We start from the raw sequence: 9,871 nt of genomic DNA, 5'->3' as shown, positions 1-9,871 counted from the left end.
GTGTGTGTGTGTGTGTGTGTGTCTGTGTGTGTGTCCGCGTGCGTGTTTGAGTGTGAGTGTGCGTGTTCATCTATGGAGGTGGTTGTGCAAAGGCTGTCTGCGATGGCACAGCAGACGTTGTTAAATGCCCATGATGGAGAGAGAGAATGTGAGAGAGAGAGAGAGAGATAGTGTGAGGGAGAGAGAGAAAGAGCATTCCATTACAGATGGACAGGATTCCTCCACACACCTAATTAAAGCTTTGTGTCGGCCTCGTGAGGATTTTCAAACATGGACGAATTACGTTTTTGTCTCTAGGTTTATTTATACTGTGTTTGCAGTGGCTTGATCTGAAAGGTCTGTTTTTATAAAGCTTGTGTATCACACTGTTATAGGCTGTTTGAAATGTGCATGGCTGCGTTTGGACACACATGCCAACATCTCAGCAGACAATGTCCTTTTATGTCTTGCTTGTCTAAACCAATTATGCCACAGGGAATAGCCATGTCCCACCCACTATTGAAACCTTGATAGGTTTTAAAGTGTGTCTGTCTGCTTGTTTTGAGGCTGTGTCCTCGGTATCAGAAACCTTGAATGTTATGCGGTGTCGTGGTGAAAGGAAGTACCACTGGTCTCTGATTGGTCCAAATAAAACGTCTATTTCTGTCCTGATTAAATACAATCTAACTACTAAACTATTATCTGTTTTAGATCAAATCACTAGTATGTCACTATGTTTTGCTTTGAATACTATTAAAATAAATATACATATAATATACTATGGATATCCAGGTGTAAATATAACAAACATAAATAGTTGAATGTTCTGTATTATGGGAACGCAGGTGGAATCAATGTACTGCCAACTTTCTGACAGCTACTTATTAGTTGTTTAACCACTTTTCTTTATACCAATATCAGGCAACAAATGACATCCTTACTGTTGGCTCAAACAGAGTCCTCTTCAGATATTTGGGCCGCATGCCAAACTCAACAATACAGAACAACTGTTAAATGTAACTATACAAATAAGTGCTGTGTAGCAAAGGGAATAAGGATAGGGGTATTGTACAGGTCAATTATGGAACCAGGTGTGCAAAGGACTTGGGTTACAGCACTTGGGGGCCAGCCGGGGTTGTAGGACCACCTTGGCTCCATGTGGGCATGTCTTAATCATAAAATAAAAAAAACCCAGAGAGGACAGGGACATGTGGTGGATGTGTGGGGGGTGCTGACTGTAGGAGAGAGATGGAGGGGGTGTGGCTTTGCCGCCCCGATCAGAAGGCAGGTGAGTTGGCGACAGGTGTTGTAAAACACTAATCACCTGTCTTGTATAAAAGATGGCAGTAAGCTGGACCCGGGGGGAAGGGACTGAGTTTGTATAGCTGGAACCAACGCGGCAGCAGTAAATCAGCCATCAGGTGACCGGAGCTGGCAACGTTCATTTTGAGCTGATAATATCAGACATTCTGTTTATTTGAAATAAACGGTGTACTTCGGGCTGCCAAAGAAAGTACCTGTGTGGTTCTCTCCTTCACATCCACCTTTTATTTTTAAAAAGAATAATACAAAATGGACCTTGTTCTGGCGTGGATTCCTCTATCACGTGTTATCAAGCCCGCCCTGTGGAACTGCATTAACGGCCACTTCTGATCCATTAGGCCCCTTAAGACCCGCTCCCGCGCAGCGCTCGCTACACAACAGCCACAGTCCAGGTACTCTGGGCTGAAGAACGGAGGACCAAACTAAACTAGTGATACATGAGTGGCCTAGGTTGGAGGAGGTGAATGAATGATAGACAGCGATACAAGGATTTTTGTCTTGATTAAAAGACACCCATTGGCTCATTAGGCCATTATTTCAATCTCCACCAATCCCATGCAAATACACACTCACCTAGAAACAGACACACACACACACACACACACTTTTACTTGGAAATAGGACATATATTATGAAAGTTAAAGCACAGTCAAGAGTCTTGCTTTTTCAAGTCGAGTCAAGTTTGAATTATTTCGCCCAACTCAGGCTCTGTTGCACAAAAACTCTTCTTGTAGCAAAAGTGATAGTTCAACTGCTGCATCAAACTGTTCATTTATACATAGCCTGATCCTGACCAATCAGAGCTCAGCATGGGGGCCCCACAGGAGCTAACTGGCCTGTACATGAAGTGGAAAGAGAAGGCTAAGTGAAGACAAGGGTGAAAATGAAGTGTCTGACATCAGGAGTGTGTGGATGTGTGTCTCATCAGACGTGTGTGTGTGTGTGTGTTTATGTGTGTGTGTGTGTGTGTGTGTGTGTGTGTGTGTGTGTGTGTGTGTGTGTGTGTGTGTGTGTGTCTCTCTCTTTCTCTCTATGCCTGTGCATCCTATCTGCTTGTGTCTATTCTATATGTTTTTGTTCAGCTCTTTGTGTGTGTGTGTGTGTGTATGTGTGTGTGTGTGTGTGTCTCTCTGGCGTCTGCAGTCAACAACAACACACTGTGTGGTATTCGCTTGAGTGAGCGTCAAGGTGATGGATCGGTTCAATACCTGCAACTCTGGTCGCCACATAGGTGTGTGTTCAACATGTCTGTGTGTTCCAGCTAACACACGCACTCACACTTCTGTGTGTATACTTGACTTTCACACTCGTGTGCGTATATGTCTGCTCGTGTGTGTGTGTCTGTGTGGGCGGGGGGGTCTGTGTGTGTGTGTGTGTGTGCATGTGAGCCTGTATTTGCCCTGAATATATCCTTTGAGTTTCTCTCTTAATTATATTCATAACAGCAATCTGAATGTGCAGGGCCCATGATGAATGTGCCACCCAAGTGTGACTTGCTCCTAATAGGATTCTGGGAGACGGCAACGGACGACAACAGAGGCCCCAGGGTGAGAGACAACGCCCAGCACCTCAGTGTCACACACGCACGCACACGCACACACACACACACACACACACACACACACACACACACACACACACACACACACACACACACACACACACACACATGCAAGCACACATGCAGGCTGGCAGACAGACAGCTGCACACAGACACAGACACACAGACACACACACACACACACACACACACACACACACACACACACACACACACAGGCAGGCAGGCAGAAGGATGCACACACACACACTGACACACACACACACACACACACACCCGCATGCACATGTACGCCATCGTTCGACGTTCTCTTTTCAAAAGTGACTTCCTATAAGTAAAAATTTCTCCCCTTCTCATTATCCCTCCTTCCTCCCCCGACTGGTTTGTACGCCTGCTCCTCTCTCACCTCAGGGGGGTGGCGGGCCGACCAGGGCCCCCTGCATGGTGACGGCGTGCGGCTGACACATCAGACGACAGGTCGCGACGCACGGAGCGCGAAGGAAGCACGGCAGATCGTGTTAAATCAAACACCATCTAATTAAAAAACGACCAAAACCCCGCTTCCCCTCAGGAATCACTTCCTGTCTCTGGGAAAAAGGTGATGGGGTGGGGGGGGGGGAAACCTTCAGAGAAAGTAAAGTACAGATTTAGTTGTACAGGGATGTTGATGTTACACCAACGTATGTCCCAACAACGTGAAAACCCTGGTTTGAATAAAGCATGAGCCTCACCTCGACTTAAATACATTTTTCCTTCACCCAGAAGGCCTCGGCCTCCGTCAGGGAGACTCGATTCTGACGGAGAGGCGTCGCGGCGTTTCAGGTGCGTAGAGGGACGAGATCAAGGCACTCGGCATCGGGAGCTGTGGCCCTGTGGGAGGCCATTACTAGGGTGAGAGGCAGTAGGAGCCCGCCCCCCACCCCCCCCACCCCACCCCCCCCCCACACACACACACACACACCTCCCCCTTCTCGGCAATTCTCTACTTCGCGTTCATCCGTCAAAATGTCAGCCCCCGTCTCCCCGTCCCCGCGTGCCTCTGAAGACGTTGTCGGGGGCGAGGTCCCTGATCGCTGACTTGTAGCACCTTGAGCACGTACAGCGACAATATATATGTGTGTGTGTGTGTGTGTGTGTGTGTGTGTTTATATGTTACATATAGACTTACAAGGGCTTCCTTCAAAGCCACGACTGTTTGATGCGTTGGAGCCTGGTCGGTCCCAGAGGAGTGTGTAGGCACTGCACATACGCTCATGTACTCACAAACAAAGAGCACACACACACACACACACACACACACACACACACACACACACACACAGACGTACCTACGTACCTACGTACATACATATATGTATATCTTTATATTATAATATAGGATTGCTGGCAGGCAGAGGCCTGGACGACCTTCCGGGTCCTCAGTCCCTGAGCAAGAATGTGATCGGCGCTCACACTGATGGACCATCTGTAACTCTGTCACGTTGGATTACAGTGATGGAGGAACAACACAAAAGAAAGCAGGAGAAGGAGGAGAAGGAGGAGGAGGAGGAGGAGGAGGAGGAGGAGTAGAGAGGGAAGAGGAGGGGGAGGATCAAACTCTTTGCTTCTTCGCCACAACCATCATACATTCCCTCTCTGTCTCTCTCCCACTCTCTCTCTCTCTCTCCCTCTCTGTCTCTCTCTCTCTCTCTCTCTCTCTCTCTCTCTCTCTCTCTCGCTCTCTCTCTCTCCCTCTATCTCTCTGTCTCTGTCTCTCTCGGCCCCTCTCTCTCTGGCTCTCTTTCTCCCTCTCTCTGTCTCTCTCTCTCTGGCTCTCTTTCTCCCTCTCTCTGTCTTTCTCTCTCTCTCCCTGAGAGGCAGGGCTTTATCCTGGAAAAGACTTAATCCCACATCCCCCTCTGTTTTCTTGCTCTCCACTCCACTCCTCCCTTCTTCCAATCTCTCACGCTCTCTCTCTCTATCTCTCTCTCTCTCTCTCTTTCTCTCTCCATGTCTGTCTCTCTCTCTCTTTCCCCTGCTCTGTCTCTCGCTCCAGTGGGGTGTGGGGATGGAGGGAGTTAAGGAGGGGGTGGGGGGGGGTGACTTGTGGGACAGTGGTGTCTCAGCTGTAAGGCTTTGTGTGTGTCAACCCACCCGCCCACCTTCTCTCCCCCCCTCCCCCCCCCCCCCCCCCCTCTCCCCCCATCCCTCTCCCCCCACCCATGGGAACCTGGCCAGGACATTGATCGGCACAACGTGAGGAGCACAAAGACGGGGGAGGAGGTGGGGAGGGGGGGTGGGCGGGGGGAGCACACAGATCTCCTCCCCCCCCCCTCTCCCCCCCCCCCCATCAGCCGCAGTAGTTGGAGGGAGAAGATGCACACCCAAACATACACACACACACACACACACACACACACCCACACACACCCCGCCAGCGTGGGGGGTGCTCTACCTGTCTCATCGTATCACAGGGGAACGGATTGGAGGGTGGAGGAGGAGCAGGAGGGGGAGGTAGAGGGAGGTGGGGGCATGGGGGGGCGGGGGGGGAGGGAGATGGTCTTGGCCATGAACGGGACGGCGGTGAATTCGAGGGAAGTGTGAGGTGCATACTTGCCCCAACCCTCCCGATTTTCGGTTCCAGTTCTCCCGAAGAAGAGGAAGTATTGGTATTTCTTTTTTTCATCTATGTGGCTGGTTAACAGGGATTGTCTGTTATAGTTTGACATAAAGCTTCTATCCAATCATAACGCAATGTGATCTGACCGAGAATGATCAATATAGGCTAATGGTTAGATGAACTGTTACTTATCCAATCATAACTCAATGCGGTGGGGGGGCGCATGTTTGGATTGGCCCATCGTCAGGCAGCACTCAGATGTAGAGGCTGCCTACACACTACAGAAGAAAATGGAGCCAAAATAATAAGAAATGCTTTTATTTTTTCAAGCAGATGTTCGGTCTGCTTCTTGTTTTGTGATTCACACCCTTAAAATTTCCCTCGAATGCAGGAGATGAGGTCTGTGGCACAGAACGTCTTTCTGGGGTAGGACACCAGGCCCCCTGTGGGGTGAACTCTCCCTGTCGCTGAGGGCTCGGGTTGGCAGGTACGGCGAGGTGTGTTCCATCCTCATTAGTGGACCGCGTTGTGTTTGTGTTGTGTGTATAGGTTTATTTTTGGGGTTCCTTTAATAAAGCTGTTTCAAAACTGGAGCTTTCCGTCGACATCTCTTACCGTTGGCTTTCTCTGAAGGACTGAAAATTGGAAACGTGACCAAGCTTCAGAAAAATAACTTTATCAGTGGGTTGATCCACAGCTTGGAATGGTACCAAAAACCATTGTTTAATCTAGATTGAAACTCCAGACTTCGTCCTCTTTGTATTCATGTTCTTAATGGGGTTTCTGCTGGTCTACAGCGTACACCTTGGATTTGAATCCATGTGTTGTCTTACTACTGTGCTACCACCCACACACACACAGACACACAGACACGAACACAGCCACACGGCTCCCCCCACATACACACACACACACACACACACACACACACCGACGGCCAAATCATCAAGCTCAAGGTTCCAATAAGACAGCCTTGGTGATGCATGCCGTTCATCATACACACAACACACTCACACACACAAACAATCCCCCCCCCACCCCCCCCCCCCACACACACATCCAACCCCTCCTTCGACACACACACACACAAACACACTTGCAAGCACATATACACACATTGCCTTGCACCGGATGTAAGCAAACAACCAAACAAACACACACACACACACACACCCACGTGCACAGACAAACACAGAGGCATAAATACTGTCTTTGGGATACAAGGATACTCCCAATCATCACAATAGCATCTAAATCCTCACCTTGTGGATTTGAGGCTATTTGCTACTATCAAATAATTTAATAAATGTAGAATACATTTGGTTTGCAACTGGTTAGCGATGCAATATGGAAACGTGTATGAATTATCGGTCTGTGTTAAGTCCTGCAAAATGTCAATATGAAGTACAGAAAAAGCTATTATAAAACCAATCTACCTCTACACTTTTTTTTTTTTTACAAGAAAATTAATCAAACGGTAAAAAAAGGATAATATATATTCTTTATCTTTCATCTGAATTATTTCAAAATTGGATTGGAGGTTAAACGATTAAAAAAAGAATAATTCAACAAACAATTACATTTTTGTCCTCACTTTGACGCGTTGGTTTGTATCTCAGACGTGCTAAATGCTCTTATCTGCACACCAGCTATCTTAAGGTGGCAAAGAAGGAACAGTCGGTGCAACGCGAAGCACAACCTAATCTAAAAATAATCATTCCTCATCTCCCTGTCCAAAAGGAGACATTAATCACGCCAGCGATCTGATAATGATACAATAAGCACCATCATACCCAGTAACCTACATTATCACCATTTCGCTTAACTCCGCTCCGCTTCTTTGAGTAGTTTGACGCAACGTACGCCGGTCGCGGTCTTTAATCAAACACGGCGCTCCCGCCCGCCGCGTGCCCGGTATATTTAGCATCTCCCAGGAATGCGTTCTCTATCTCCTCTTTTCAAATGGATCATCTTGCGGAGCGCTCCTATTAAAAGAAGTCCCAAGTGATGGAAGTTGGTGTAGAGTGTAAATGCCCGGCCTGGATCCGGAAACAGACACAAACGGATCTATGTGGGCCAGGGATGGTGATGGGGCGTGTGGGGGGAGAGAAACATATTACATGGAAGAGAAACAAGTGCTGATTATGCACGGTACCGCCGTGGCGCGCTAGTACAGACGCGCCGACTTTAAATCACTTGTAGTTTGATTGTAACGGCCCCCATGTTGACGAACGCCCTCGTTTTCTACTGCTCGCTCTCTCTCTCTCGCTCTCTCTCTCTCTCTGTCTCTCTCTCTCTCTCTCTCTCTGTCTCTCTCTCTCTCTTTCTCTCTCTCTCTCTCTCTCTCTCTGTTTATGAACGCCACAGTTTTTAAATGACGAGAGCGCAGTCACAGACACACACTGTTTGTGTGTCCCAATTACTGCTTCGGAGATACGCAGAACTTTTAGCAGTTTTAGGACATATGGCGACGCACTGCCCTGTCCCACTTCAGTAGGACGTAGGAAACTTCCTAGTGAGACTTTTTCTTGGCATGGTCCGCGTTTACATTGACCAAGGTAATATACCAGCCTGAGTTCGCACCCCAATTTACCCTCCCGGACCCTACAGATATTGGCGGTTTCATGTTGATGTAAATGCAATTAGACGACTCCGCAGTTCCAGGGGCGGGACTTGGGTACAGGTGTTGCTGCGATATCAACATGAGTAGTTCGGGAGAGATGGTGAAATTCGCAAGCTGCTGATCATGTGAGAAGGTGATGCAGTCGCATTAAACGAAGATGGGGAAAGATGGTGCGATCTATGAGAAAGACGCAGAGGAACTTTCATTAGGGGGCTTTTGTCAGGATAAAAAAACAAGTGGTCAGCAAAATAAAGAATATTTTGGCGTTTTTGCACTTGTAAATAGTTAATCGCGTTTGTAGCCTATAATCAGATGTATACTCATTCTTGCATGCGAGTCTCTTGAATCATAAAAAAAGAAAAACATTCGTAGTATGCAAATTATTCTAAGGAGGTCTACTCTCCGTGCGTAGCCCTGCCTTCTCCAGTGAACTAAGGATGACGGCTCCATGACGACGGGGGATTTTACCCCCTCGGTTTTACACAGGCAAGACAGTGAAATTGCCGGGCGTGCCGCGACCGAACTGGCTTGGCAGTGTAAAAAAGCCTTGAGATTTCTCGCATCACTTTTATGCATTTTATTTATCTATTCATTTTAAGCTCAAATTTGGGTATTATGAATGGGCCATATTAATATTGTGCTTATTAGCTTGCTATATATCCATACCAGAGAGATCTTGTTTAGGAAAAATTTAGCTTGTTTACTATTGCCATGGGAACCTGGGGTTCTTTATGAATCTATAATCTACATTAATGAAATATTAACAAATCACAAGATCTTACCTTTGTAGGATCAATGAATGAAGGATCAATCAGGTGTTAAAGAGGTATAGAGGCTTCCTTACAATTTGGACACAACTATATGCTAATTTGATATGCTGTTAAAGCACATGCTTTGTTTAGCATAATTAGGATTATATCACCGTTATTTAGTGCTGGTCATTTGAACTAGGTTCCCTCTGTCACAGCCACTGTGACCTCATATAAATATGAGTACAAAACTGGCAGGGATAATATCATAAATGGTTACATAAAGATTTATCTTATCAAGACACTAAATAGCACCTGTGTAACTGATCCAAAGACATTGAGGCATGTAATATAGGTAAACTATTGATCCATTACAGAGTAATGGAGTGTGTGTGTGTGTGTGTGTGTGTGTGTGTGTGTGTGTGTGTGTGTGTGTGTGTGTGTGTGTGTGTGTGTGTGTGTGTATGTCTGTGTGTGTGTATCTTTGTGTTTGTGTGTGTATGTCTGGGTGTGTGTGTTGGTGTGCATGTGTGTCATGGTTATGTATGTCAGTGTGCATTAAAGTACATAAATGTTGCAGCTTCTCTTAACCATGACTCTCCCGAGTCTGTCCTTTGCAGCTGAGAGTGAATAATGCATGCTGGAGAGAGGCTGCTTTATGCTTTGTTTCAGTTTGGAACCGTAATGTGTGTTGTTCGCCCGTTAGATGTTTCAGTTGGGAACACAGTGCTACTTTCTGCTTCTTATGGAACACTTTCATTCTTTCGTTTGATACATATTTAATCATTCAGATTCTCTTTACTCAGAGATAAAACGGAGAGCATTTTGGGCCTTTGATTGCGAGCTTGGAGACTTTGATGTGTGTTGCAGCAATTGTGTTTAAGTTCAAGTGAAAAGTTTTACTTTTGACGGTGTTTCCATGGTGATATAAATATTATTTTCTAAGGTTTTCTAAGGTCAGGAAAGTGCTTGAATTTGTAAACCCATTATGCATGTTTGTTAGAATTATTTGTTTTTGTTTGTATTCTCTCAAATGA

This window comes from Micromesistius poutassou, assembly GCF_964030765.1.
Source record: "Micromesistius poutassou genome assembly, chromosome: 8".
Classification (NCBI taxonomy): Eukaryota; Metazoa; Chordata; class Actinopteri; order Gadiformes; family Gadidae; genus Micromesistius; species Micromesistius poutassou.
The sequence above is the reverse complement of the archived record's forward strand: the minus strand, read 5'-3'. Positions refer to the sequence as shown.